The sequence below is a fragment of the Haemorhous mexicanus genome, chromosome 13 (assembly GCF_027477595.1).
Source record: "Haemorhous mexicanus isolate bHaeMex1 chromosome 13, bHaeMex1.pri, whole genome shotgun sequence".
Taxonomy (NCBI): domain Eukaryota; kingdom Metazoa; phylum Chordata; class Aves; order Passeriformes; family Fringillidae; genus Haemorhous; species Haemorhous mexicanus.
In genome coordinates this window covers 809145-823542 of record NC_082353.1, presented here as the reverse complement: position 1 = coordinate 823542, position 14398 = coordinate 809145, and positions in this window count along the sequence as shown.

Sequence of the window (14398 nt, the reverse complement as noted above, 5' to 3'; positions counted from 1 at the left end):
TATTTCCTATGTCCTGTCTACCTGCTTCATTTCAGCCAATGAATAGGCTACGTTCCATCAGCAAAGTGTTCATGATCATATGCTTCTTTAAACTGTGATAATTCTTTATTTTTTTCTAAATCAGACACTGTCTATTCCTAAGATTCAGATGTCCATGGTAGGGGTGTAATTAAGTTCACTGTTAAAAAATATCCTTCTTGTTAACTTTTGATTAAATTATTGACATGTAACATCAGTCTGAGAGCTGAAAGAAACCCCTTCATTTGCTGTTTGCCAAGTATCATCTATGTGATACAAATTCTACTTGATAAATCACACCCATACATTGCCATATCATACTACTAGTAATGCCTCCACAACCTTTTCTTCATTGTAAGGGATTTTGGAGAAGTGAAAGATTGGAACATAAGCAAGGGCATTTGTTCAAGATGCTCCAGAAAGAGCTGTGGTCTGTTCTCTTCTTTGCTGCCTATGTTGGCAGGAAGCTGCAAAAAACCCAAAGATAACTAGGAAGAGTGTTATTTTTAGTCTAAGTTTGGAAATGATGTTTGGAATACCATGTTAAATGACAAGGTGCTCTTTTAAAATATGGCATCTTAAGGGGAAAAGTCAGTTTAAAGAAGTTTCGAGACAGTTGCTTCTGGAAAAAAAAAAAAAATTGAGGTATCCAAGGTCTTTAGCCATACCACTTGGAAGATTGATTCAAAACACAGTTTCTTCATATAGAAAGAACAGAGGACCATAGATGCAACCCATTTCAAAACAGAGTTCTTTATGTTTCAGGTTGGGATTTACTGGACATCATTTCTCGTAAAGTTGAGGGACTGCAGTTAGCTCTCCAATAATTTCCTTCCCTGAAATTCATCTGCATTTGCTCCTTTCTCCAGCGTTCCCATTTCTTTGTGATGGTATACTCCATCTATGCATTAGAATATTCAACTAGAGTATGTGTCTGATATTTTCTAGTTAAAATTGGCTGGAATGCAATGGATAGTTCCAGTTGCTTGTATACAGTAGTTTTATTTTGACAAGTTTTCTCTGAACAATGTTTAAGCAAATAGGAAGTACAGCCTGCAGCAGGGAAAGACACTTCTGCTTGCTCAAGTTTCCTGTAGTCAGATAGATGCCAAAAGGCATTTCATAGTATTACTACTGTCTTGTAGGAATACTTGATCTAATTCTACCTTTGATAAAATTACTAATGGGCTACTTTTCCACAAGGCGGAACATTTTTCTTTTAAAAATATATTTTTTTGTAAGTTTGAAACATGAACTTGTGCACCAGTCAGGTGGAATGTACTCCTCCTTCTTCTTAAGTTTCACAACCTTCTTTAGAAAATATTGACTCAGTGTAACTTCAAAAGAAGAATTCTGGGCATCTTCATTCTATGGATGTAATTTTTTTTCTACCATGCTGTTCTTGTTTTCTATGGAACTCATTTTTACCAATAGAAATATTTTCCCCTGACACCTATGGAAAATACCTATGTTTACTCAATATTGCAGCCTCAGTACACTGTTTAGAATTATTTCAATATGGTCCCAAGCATATCCGACAGCTAGACAGCAGAGGTTAGCAACAGTGAGTGGGAATAACTTCTGAACCATTTCAGTAGATTTCCCAGGAAGGGCTTGCTTTCTGCCCCTGCAAATTTTCCCAGAGATATTGTCTGGTGAACAGTTGCATCAAAAGAGCAATTTTGCACAAACCTTGAGGCAAGCTCTGTCTCAGATTTACTAGTGAATGCAAAGAGGGTGAAAGTGCTGCTTCAAAGCCCTCTGTGCGCTTTCTGTACCAAAAGGGATGTGACCTAGAAATAAGTTTTTAATCTTTCTTCAAAACAAAATGCATATCACCACCTCATTCATCTTTTTCTGGGACTCATAGCCTCTGAAGACCAAGAAGCCCTCTTGCTTGCTAAAGTGTGTTCAGCAAAAAACCCTTGTCTTATTAGCAAATTTGAACACAACTACAGTCGAGTCAATTCCATTGCCGGCAGGACAATGCTCGACCCCAGTAGTAACATGCCACTGTTAGAAGACTGTGTAAAAATCTTTGTGTACAAAGTAATCAGAGGGAAAAATAGTATTGGGAAGAACTGCACATTGTTCTGGAAAAAGCCTCCTGCCACAGTCTTACAGACGTCATTTTCAGGTATCATTTTTAAGAGTTGGGGTTTTTTAAAGTTTGTACAAGATAAAATATTACTGCCCCTTGATGTTTCCCTAATAGAAGTAAAGCCATTTCTTAGAAGAATAGTAATTAGCTATAAATAGAAATTCAAAGGTTTAAAAAGGTTTTGAATAAAGTCTAAGGTGGATAGCAACTTTGGGGGACATTGTACTCTACAGGTGTATTATATCACTTCCTGAAAAACTGAGTAGGTTTGCTAGCGCCAATGGTTTTCATTAGGAAGGAAGAAATTCCTTTGGAAAAAACCCTTCAAATAGACTCGACATTAATGTTATGACACTTAACTTCACCAATCATTAAGAAAAATTCTCATCACTTGATATGGAAATCATGATGGTAATGGAGACAAAGATGTCTAAGCCGTGCCATCAGGAACATAAAAAAGCATTAGAATGCAGGTAAGACTGAGCTCCAGAACTAGTGAGAAGAGAACCCAATCAAGATAATTTCCTTTAAGAGTCTTCAGGATAACCAGCAGATCAATTTTTTTTCCTGTGAAGTATTTATGAATAGAATTAACCTTTAAAATAACATTGTTTTCAAAAACCTGTTTCCAGTATCTCTTAGACTGATACACAGTTCTTTTTAATAGAAAAACGAAAAGCACTTTTTTCCAAATTGTTGTGCACTTTTAAAAGACCTACAATAAACAGAGTACTTTTTCATGTTGGGAATGATGTTCATTAATAAAAAGCCTTGTAGCACGCTTGGTACTCTAGTGTCCTGATTAGCATAGTTTTTTATTCATCGAACAAGTTTCACATTGACTATTTTTCACCTTGAAAAATAGTCAATGTGAAAAAAATAGTCGTCTTTCTACTTATGCAGCATCCATGAAGAATTTCTTGGGTGTCATTTTGTACTCAATCCTAAACGGCAAATTCTGCATTCTGCCATCTCTCTAGCTTTCCCGTTTGATGCAGCTTCTGAGAGGTCTTTTCAGAATTGAGGACTACTTGCAAGAATCATGCTCAATGCATGCATTTTACTCCTTGGTTAATGCAAAACTGTTTTTCCTTTACAGCACAATAATAATAGGAAAAGAATGATGGTGGATTCAATTCTTATAGTACTACAAAGAGGACTATTATCATCATTAGAAACCAAGCAAGTTATATTTATTGCACAGGCAGTACAACCACTGATGTAAATTACCCTGTAAATTCAAAATGAGTCTGTATCACAGGAGTGGATTGAATGTTTCTATTGATATTTTGCTTAAAGCAGACAATTAATTCTTTTGACAGCCAACTCATAAGTGCAACCTAACTTTCAACTACAGCTTTCAAAGAGTGGAAACATGTCTGTTTATAAAACAATACAGTACAGTACACAAGACCAAATCAGGTCATAGACATTCAAATGAAAGAAAAGATCAAAGGACAGATTAATTCACATCTGCAAGCCCTCAAGAGCGTACAGGTCAAAAGTCCCCAGAAAACTAGGCCAGTGGCACAAATTCTCTATGTTGGCACCAGCAGAAGCAGCTGCTCTCTTTATAGGATGCAATCTTGCTTACATCAGCTTTCAGAGCAATCTTCTGTCCCCCTGCCCAATACGCCTTCTGCTCTACTCCTTGGACTTCACGTTTGCATTTCTACAGAGTCCTGCAAACTGACTCAAAGTTCAGGTAGTAGATTTCCAAGATTTAGAAATGTTGTGTTAAGTCTATTTCTTTCGTATTTCACCCTGTCTAAGCATACTGTAACTTTCTGAAGTGAAATATGTCGAGTATGTCACGTGTAGTTTGCATGTTAGTCCTGCCTCACATTAAAACGTCTCACAGACCCCTGTGATGCCTTACTGCAAAAATATATAGCTGCAAAGAGTGGTTGCGCAAAGTTAGAATGGCCAGAAAACCATGTAAACAACCTAACAGTAGAGCTTTGAATTTCTGAATATAATCTTGCACCATCTAAAGTCAAAATAGAATATTGAAATGATTTTCATCTAATAATGAGCGTGGGGAAGAGAGAATCCAGATAGGCTTTTTTTTTTTTGAAACAGTTCCAGGAAATACATGGCCTTAACTTGGAAGCATAGCATTAAATATTTTTATACAGCATGAGTTCTCATTACCTAATCATGTGATTTGGAAAACTGAATTGGAAAGTAGGAAATAAACAAAGAAAAATATTCAAGCTATAAAAAATGTGAATTTAAAATTTTCTTTGTATTTCTGATTAAAACTATGAGGTAGCCAAATGGTCACCAATTATTTTAAAAAGCATCTGGACATTAAAAACGGATGAATTTCGTCGGGACTTGGATGTCAGGGATTCCTGAAAAGCTTTATTCCACTGCTTCCCAACCCTGATTCAATCCACTTAAATGCAGCTGTATTTCAGATGCTCAGTGAAACTGTCCATGTAATGCATATAGTTTACAAATAATCTGCAGAAAAAGCTAGCTAGATTTGAAGATCTTTTTCTGGAAATGGCCTTCAACTGATTTCTACAAACACACAGCTGGGATTTCTGCTGTCTTCTTCAGGCCACTTCCTGCAGAGACCTCTCCATTCAATCTGTCTTGTTCTACTAAGAACACTTCTGGTGATCCAAAGTCAGCACTGGGATTGTCCAACTGCATGGAATTACTGTCTGCTAGAGCTGCACACTGAGGGCTTCTGTGTGCAGCATCATGTGAGCCCTACTAAAGTCACCCTGTTGGTATAAACTGAGCTAACTGGACCTTAAGGGACAAGATTGGGCACTAATTTTGTAATAGAAATTAGGTACTAAGAAGGAGGCCAGAGGATTTCAATGTTTCTGCCTCCAGCTGAAGCAACACTAAATCTTGGTCTTTATCTGAAAAACTAGGTGAATTAACCTGTTTGGCATTCATATGCCAAAAAGGTTAGTAATACACTCAGAACTGTCAAAAGAGTAACAATTCAAATCATTACTTTCTAAAAAGAATTCATTTGAAGAAGTCAGGAAGAAAGATGAAACATGCAAATTTCCAACCCTGAGAATCATTCTGTTGATCTGCACAGGTTTCCTATTATATTCCCATCTAAAGCATTGGTCATGTGTGCTTGTGATGACACAAATACTTGCAAAGCTTACCAGATAAATCATGTTCTCTTCAAACAGCAAAGCATTTCTTGATGGTTGCATTTGCTAATTCCATTTAGACCCAATGTTCTTAAAGGTCTTTTCCAACCAAAGTGGTTCCATCACTCTCTAAGTCGCACATCCCAATTGTCCTAGTTTAGGGCAAATTTGGCAGAAAACCTCAAAAAGGGTCCCCCCCCAGAAAGCCCAGCCACAGGGCGCCTCCACTCAACTGGTTTGGGGAAAATTTCCTCAGAGAGAAGTGGGAAAAAGCTGTTTATTTAAGAGGCAAAGCACTCCCCAGCACAAAAAATGAACAATACCAGATGACAAAACTCATTTGCCGCACTGAAGAGATGACAAATCAGAAAGTCTCTCCTGTGGGTGCTCGCTCTGTTATCAATGCCTCCCCCAATGGGGAAGGCTGCTGCCCAGAGTAGGCCCCAGTAGGCCACAAAGTGCAAGCTCTCAGTGCTCCCCAGGTCCCAGTCCGGTGCAGATTCGAAACGTTCCAAGAAAAGGGAAAGGAAAAAAACAAACCAATCCAGGGAAAACTCTGCCTCAGCCAGCTAAACCAACTAAAAAGCAAATGAGCACTCTGTTCTGCTCCGTCAGTGCCCAGACAGAATGTGGAAGAGTGCTGCTTTTTAAGGAGTGCAGCCTCTGATAACAAACTCCGTGCTTCTTCTTCTCCCCACCTTTGCTCTCAGAACCAGTCTTGAAGGCAGAGAATATCATATCCAGCATTAACAGAACAGATGACTGGGGATACAGGCATCATAAAGTCACCCTTGGACACTGCTCTATTGAGATATGTCACCAGACTATGCTAAGACCAAGTTTTGGAACTGCTCATTAAAATTCTACTCTCACAGTGAAGCTGAGGAGAAAACACAGCTCACTACAGTTACCTTGTGGCACGCCAGTGCTTCCTTTCAATCCCAATGTTCTTCATTTTTGAGTCCCTGACATCACAGGCATAATGAAACATCCTTTGGGCAGGAAGGAAGATATTATTCTTCTCATTTATACTGATGGGTAAGCTGACATGCAGAGCAGTTAATTCAAAGTGAAAGAGCAATAAAGCCAATAGTGAAACTCACCACAGTTTGGTTTACTCCCCTAAATCCTTACTATCCCAAAATACAAGAACAGCTGTAAAAGCCCTGAGGCTGCCTAATTTTTTCCTATACCTACATGGTGGGGTAAGTGATAAACAATCCCAAACAATGGTAATCCACAACAAAGCATTCTTGACATCATATTCAGGTTTTGCATCGCAAGCTCTTCCTCCTGATAAAGTTATTCCATTGCAATACTTTGGGGAGTATCTTAGAGGGCTGGGTGTTGTTTGGTTTGAAAGCATCTTGATCATTCAGGAACCCAGTAGCAAGGACAAAGTTTAAAAGAAGATAGTGCTATGCATTGATTTTCATCTAGGACAGACATATTTCTACAACCCAGAAGGCTGACCTAATGCTTCATGACAACATGGCTGAAGTGACATCCTGGTCCCCATAGGTTTTTCTGTTTACTTTTAGCTGCTTTCCTACCAGATTATTGAGCCAAAATAGCTCAAAAAGGAATCAGATAAGTGCCAGATCTTCCAAACAAAAAAAAAAAAAAAAAAAAAAAAAAAAAACAGATGCAAAACAGTGATTTGTGAGTGCATTTGAAAACAGAAGTTTTTGTACTTTTCATAGGTACATGGCATTCTCTAGAATGATATTGCACCAATGCTTTGGTTTTGTTGTTTATTTTTCCTCAATTCTAAGTGCTGCACATTCTTTTTGGCCATTTTAGTAAACAGATTTTCTGATCAATGTGAAAGACAGTCCGAAGTTCCCCGCAATTGCCTCACGACGGTTCCCAGGACAGACTTCGAGACCCTGAGGACCCTGATTGGAATGCTGGCCTGCTGGTAGTGGAGGAATGCCAGAAATCCTGAGGCCCCTGAGCAGAATTCTGGCCTGCCAAGTGATTGTTTGCAGCTGTGTCTACAGTGACTGCTTCTAGCAGGGCCTGCCAAGGGGCCATGTGCCCTATTTGCCTGCACGTGCTTCGCGACACCAGCCCAGGAATTTTCCCACCTCTTGGCCAGATGAACTCGCTGGGGCAACTAGGGTAGCCGCCCCATGGAAAATCCTTCATCTGCTCCACTACCACCATGAGGGACGGAGATTGAAGCCCCCCTCCCAAGGACTGAGGCTGAGACACCCGTAATTCTGATCCAGGGGTGCTGGCGTGACCGAAGCAGGATGCCTGCTAAGTGTTGCCTACAGATGTGTTCGCTGGACCTAGACTGGTTTCCTATAGAAACCAGTCCTGAAACAATGGGTCCCACTCACTGCTGATGTTGATATTGACTTCTCCTGCTGAGAACTTGGACTCTCTGTACCCATCTTCAATACCATTTTCCCCCTCAGCAATTTCAATAGACTTGCTCTTTATTGCATCTGCTCCCCTTCAGCCATTTCTAGATCTGTTTCCCCCCTCAGCAATGGACTATAATAGAGCCTTGAGTTTACCAGGACTTGGAGATCTCCTCTAGGAGAACTCCATCGGCTGCACTGCGAGGACTTCATCTCTCTCCATTTGGTAGCTATACTCCCTCTCTCTTTCTCCCCCTCTTTTCTATTCTTTTCCTCTCCCTAATTCCTTTAAGGCATTTGCTGTGGTCATTCTAGAAAGGTGCATTTGTTTTGAGTGATACTGCAATCCCTTTTCCATCTTGTCTTTTGCACTCCTTGTTCAGTTAAGGAACCATCACCACCCCCTTGGTATGAGCGGATCAGAACAATATGTTCTTTCCAGCTGAAATTGGTTCTAGTCAATAGAAGCACACTGGTAGGTAAAAGTAGACTATAAAAGATAACCTTCAGAATGTATTTCCCTTGTCTTCCCATTAAAGCAAGTGAAGAAAGCAGACAGATCTTCAGACAACATGCTATGCGAATGGAAAGCAATCTTCTTGGAGGCAACTGTGAAACTCATGCAATGAAATGCAGTTCCGACAGATGAAAGGGCCACATATGATGTCAAATCTATACTTTTGATGTTTGAATGAAACAAGATTTCTTGAAGTACAATCCTATAAAATGAAGGTGAATTTGCAGAAGCAATTGAACTAGGTCTCCTTTAGAAACACAATGTTTTCTAATTAAACTGAGGATTCAGGAAGGCAACCTTGAAATCAAAAGGATTTAGAAACATACAAATACCAAGACTGGCAGTTCATTATCTTGCTCAGTCTCTTTAAGATAAGATTTACTTTTAACTTCCACTTGAAGTAGGTCTGAAGACATTAGGAATGATGCAATATGAAAAAACCAAAACAAATCAACTTTCTCCAAGAGCTTTGAGAATCCAGAGAAATGATGATTTTTCGTGGTTAGGTAGTCCTTTAAAATTTGTCTTGGGGGAAAGAGATAAAAAACTGACTGAGATCAAATGACTGTGGAGTATATTCCAAAACAGTAATGAAGAATGTATGGGGCAAGGGCCTGTTAGAAAAATTCTATGCTGGCTTCATCTGTTGAAAGCATTCCAGAATGGTTGAAATTATGAATCATATCTTGTGGGATTAAAAAAAAAAAAAAAAAAAAAAATTTGGAACATATTTTCCCATTCCAGGATGGCATGACAGCTTTTTTTCATTTTGTTCCTAGGACCGGTTAATAGCTTATGAATTGTTTAGCAATAGAGAGTGAGAGTCTTCACACTAACCATACCATTTGGATGCGTCTCTTTTACTTTCTAGAGCAGCAGATATGGTTTAGCACTCCACAATTCAGTCCCCAAAAGTGAGTAAGTGTGGCAGATTTAACCTAACTGCCCAGTCCACCAAAATGCCTAATTATCTTGAAAAATGCTTTGCTATATCTCATTATCTGGACATGTCTCTCTAGCTCCACTTTGAGCTTCTTGGTCTTTCATCTACAGGATGAGATCCAATTTAGCTTAGCAAGGATATAGCCTTTCCAAACCATATCTTTTACCTTCTGTATTCTTACAAGTACATTTCTACCGCAGAGACCAGTTTGGAAGATCCTAGTTGTTTTATTCCTTAGATTATGTTGCTGCATTAATTAGCTCTTCTTTGAAGTTTTTTCCCTGCTCAAGTATAGGGTCTGTGCTGAAATGATTGTGATGCTAACTCCTCATGATATATTCTGCATTCTTCCAGAGTATGCAGCAAAGTTTTCTCTTCTTCTGAGGACATTCTACTCTTTTGATGAGAAATGCTGAAGGTCTGACTTCAGTTGCAAAGGTATCTGATTGACAGATTGCAAAATTGTGAAGTCTAGTAAGAGCAGGAAAAGCGTGCTCTTGCTGTGTATGTAAATGTCGTGTCAGCTGCTGTTGGGAAAAAAAGCATGAGCATAAGCAAAGATATCTGCATGGATAGAAAAGAAACAAAGAAGATATTTGTTGTGATTTCTGCACTAAGGAGCAAGAAGAAGCATGAAGCGCTAATTTCAGTGGCTAAGACTATCATCCTTGGGCCAGTTCTCTTCAACATCTTTGGAACCACTTGGACTCGGCACTTGAAGGAATATTAAGCAAGTTTGCCAGAGACACTACATTGGGAGGAGCTGTGAACTAACTCCCTTGAGGGCAGTGAGACGCTGCAGAGAGATCTTGAAAAATAGGAGAGATGGGCAATTATGGCTGGCCGGGAGTCCATGCACAAATCATGAAAGGGGTGGGACTGCTGGGGAAGGTGCCCCAAGCTGTGGTATTTTCCAGCATCAGTCTCATGACATGGTTATGACAGTGGGAAGATGCCAGCAGCTCACGTCCCCAGCACTTGAAAAGTTTATTGACCAATCCCACAAAGCAAAAGCATATTGACAGTAGTTCTATCCGATCCCTAGAAGCACACATAACTTTGGTTCAAAGAACGCTTGCTTCTTTTGAATAAAATACCTGCTTGTAAGCCTTAAGATACAATGCACAGAGCTCCATTATTAAGCTTAGAACTTCCTAACATCTGGCTGGATATACTTTGCTGTAGCTTAGGGAGTTCTTCTGGTCAAGCGTTAATACACAGGCCATTGTTCTATTTGTCCTTACTTCTCTACTTCTTCTATCATTTTTCTGCTGACAAACCTTATGACTACTGCTTAGCTCCAACCACAGTTCTGCTGTTTCTGAGGCCTGCCTTTTGCAGCTTTCCCAAAATCCTCTGTTTTCAAGGATTCCCACAGGCAATCCCCAACCTTAGGGAGTTGTGCGATGGCAAGTGCTGGATTCAGCACCTGGGACAGGGCAATCCTGCTGTGCGTGTGTATAGACTAGGGAGCCAGAGGCTGGAGAGAAGCAGTGCAGAAAGGAAGCCAGGCTCCTGGCCAATGGCAAGCTGAACGTGTATCAGCAGTGCTCTCAGCCAGGAGGGCCAAGCCTGTCCTGGGGTGCATCAGGCACAGTACCGCCAGCTGGGCAAGAGAGGGCATTGTCCTGCTCTGCTCTGCTCTGCTCTGTTCTGCTCTGCTCTGGGGCGGCCTCACCTTGAGTGCTTGGGTGCAGCTTTGGGTGCCACAATGAAAAAAGACATGAAGGTATCAGAAAGTTCTCAAATGAGGTTTACAAGGACAGAACTCAAGGAAATGGCATGCCGCTGAGTCAGGGGAGGGTTAGGTCGGGTATCAGGAAAAAGTCTTTTACCAGAGGATGGCTGGGCACTGGAAGAGTCTCTCCAGGGAGTGGTCACAGCATCACACCTATCTAAAGTTTAGGAAGCTTCTGGACATTGCTCTCAGGCATCTGGTGTGATTCTCGAGGACGGTCCCTTGCAGGGCCAGAAGTTGGGACTTGATTCTCCTGACGGACTCCTTCCAATTCAACTAAATCTACGAGTCTATGGTTCTCTCCTGGCCACTCAAGGTATATTGCTTGGTCTCACCAAGATTTTGATCTGCTCTTTTTGGTCGGAATTTGTCACTACTGCCTAATGGTATTTACCACAAAAGACAAAGTGCCTTTCCTCAATTTTCTCAAGAAAGTTGAACATGCACCCTAGAATCCTTAAAAAGTCTTTTCCTTGAAACAACACTGTCTCCTGCCCAGTATTCTTTCCAGATCTAAAGGGGAATGAAGGAAAAATCAGGGGATGTATTACAATGAAGCACTGTCAAATTTCTGGACCTTTAGCAGTATATTTGTACTTCCACTAATCTTTTCTATAATATCATGGTTTTGTAGCGCATGTCACTTTTTAGCAAGACACATTTTTGCAACTGAGCCCATCAGTCTCTGTGAGAATATATGGTCAAAAGCACAAAACATATGAATAGGCAGGGGCAAGTGAGGGGAAAAAAGAGTATGGGAAGCAGCTCCATGATACTAAAGTGAGACAAGAAGGAGGAGGAGGAGGTGTTCCAGTTGACAGAGCAAAGAATCCCCCGCAGTCCCTGGAGATATCCTAGTGAAGAAGGTTGTCTCCCAGCAGCCCCTAGAGAAGCATGGAGGAACACACACCTTCAGTGAAGCTAGTGAAGGGCTCCATGCCACAGCAGGTGAAAGTGCCTTGAAGGAAGCTGCAGCTTGTGGAGGGAGGGCCAGAAAACCATCCTTGACCTCTTCTTTAGTGGAAGAGTATGTGCAAATGTTCAACCGCTGCTAACTCTAATCTATCCTCTTTACAGTTCCTGTCATATGTAAGAAGGACAGTACAAGAATTAGAAGCCTAAATTTTTTTGCTTGAGGCTCCCATTCTCTCTGCCACTCCCTTAAAATTTACTTTGAGATGAAATAAATCTCATGATCAAGTTCCTAAGGATTGATGGTCAAGCATCTCAGAAAACAGGGAGTGCAAAGAACTCTTGTCATTGTCATTTTTTGCATAGAACTAAAAAAGTTAAATTACTGTTTGCTAAGAACTTATGGAAATCAGTTGGTAGTGGTAGTGAGAGTGAAGAGTATAATTAAGCTGGAAAGAGACTATCACGTAGCTACCTCATCTGCATATAAGTTTTTTACCAGGAACTCTAGACTTTTAAACAGACTTAGGACACAAGAGTTATCTCTGGGAATGTTTTAGCATGTATAGAAAGAACACTCATATTTAAATAGCTCAATCTGTTTTACAGTTATGACTGATGTTTTAAATTTTATTTGAAAAGAAATATTTGTGATTCAGATCATTTCCAGTTCTAAAGCATTTCAGTTGTTGACAGATTTTACTGTCTCCTGAGGGCAGGAAAATAGTCTTGGAACCAACACTGAAACAAAGATGGAAAAATTAGTTTTCCTCATTCTTTTTTGTCTAGTCTAAGAGGCACAACAGCAAAACCACTGCTATGAGTCTGAGTTGTCCTACCACTCATGCATGACGACCTTGTAGTGACTAGTCTATTATTTGCAAACATTTCTGAGGCTGTTTGTTAACTGTTGTGCAGAAAGATCTGTAAACAATTTTCACAGAAAGACATTCCTGAATTGCTTCACTTATCTCTGACGCAGAGAACTAAGCTGGCGCTCTATTTCTGAGATCTTCCTGTGCTCGCCCCCAAACCCATTTCCTTCAAATGCATTTTACTTCCAACCAAAGCACTTCATTACTTCATGAGGTAATCTCTTGTTCTTAATGTTTGGGGGATTGCTTTAAAACTGTAAGAACATATTCTAGCAAGCAGGTAGAACATCTGTCTTAAGTAGTATACATCACTTGGCTTTGGTTCATGCATCATAACATCAGCAAGGAAGGTCATTTACAACCAATAGATGGGTTGGGGTAACAGGCCACAAGTTTGGGAATCTTTCTCCAATTAATTTTGCTTTAAAATTTGGCTCTTAGCATTTCAAGTGTGTCTTTATTGAAACAATCAACTATTTATTACCTGTACCACAATGAAGCACAATCAGCAGTGCTTGTGCATCCTTTAACAAGTCCAAGAAGAAGAATGGTCTGAGTCCCCAGTGTAGCTCAGGGAGTCTGTCATCAAGCCAGAGTGCTCCAGGCATCTTCTCAGCCTGGAGAAGAGCAGACTCTGAGCAAATGTTAGAGCAGTCCTCCAGTATCCGAAGGCAGCCTAGCAGAAGGAGGCAGATGAGCTACACAAGGGCATGGAGCAATAGGAAAAGTGTTGATGGCTTTAAAACCTGAAGAGTATATGTTTCCTTTGGGTATTGGGAAGAAATTCCTTGCCAGGAGGCCTGGTGAGACACTGGAACATGTTGTGGGTGACCCATTCCTGGAAGTGTTCAAGGCCAGCTTGAATGGGTCTTTGAGCTTAGTCAGTCTAGTGGAAGGTATCCCTGCCAACGACATGTGGGGTGAATTTAGGTGAACTTTAAGGTCCCTTCCAATGCAAACCATTCTGTTATTCTGTGGTAATATTCATTCTGTGCAGTAACAGTAACTGGCTGAAGAGAGAAATAACTGACTATTATTCTGAGAAACTGCCATCCAGTTTAACTGTTTTGGTTTCACACAGAAGTTCCTTACAGCATTATTAAATGGAGGAACAATCTTGGCACTTAAATATCATCCACACAAATATTTTATCCTTTTTAAGGTTTCTGACATTTGGGATTTTCCTCTTTCTTTCTTTCTTTCTTTCTTTCTTTCTTTCTTTCTTTCTTTCTTTCTTTCTTTCTTTCTTTCTTTCTTTCTTTCTTTCTTTCTTTCTTTCTTTCTTTCTTTCTTTCTTTCTTTCTTTCTTTCTTTCTTTCTTTCTTTCTTTCTTTCTTTCCTTCCTTCCTTCCTTCCTTCCTTCCTTCCTTCCTTCCTTCCTTCCTTCTTTCTTTCCTTCTTTCTTTCTTTCTTTCTTTCTTTCTTTCTCTCTCTCTCTCTCTCTCTTTCTCTCTCTCTTTCTCTCTCTCTTTCTTTGTCTCTTTCTCTTTTTGCTCTCCCTTTTTCTCTTCTCTCTTTCTTTACTTCCTCCCTTCCCTTCTTCCCTCTCTTCCTCCCTCACTGCACTGTGATGTCATTTTGTAAAATGTGAAGTCGTTTCAGAAATTTACTCTTACTTGAATAACATTTTGAAGCTTAGAAATGGATCAAGAAGAAAATTGTGTGAAGACAGAGCATTTAAAAAGGTTTTAACATCAGATTTAGAGTTAGGTATTGAAAATTCAAAAAAACAACATTGAAATGATGCAATGAATGATTTTAAGGGATTTTTTTGTTTGTTTGTTTTTCTCT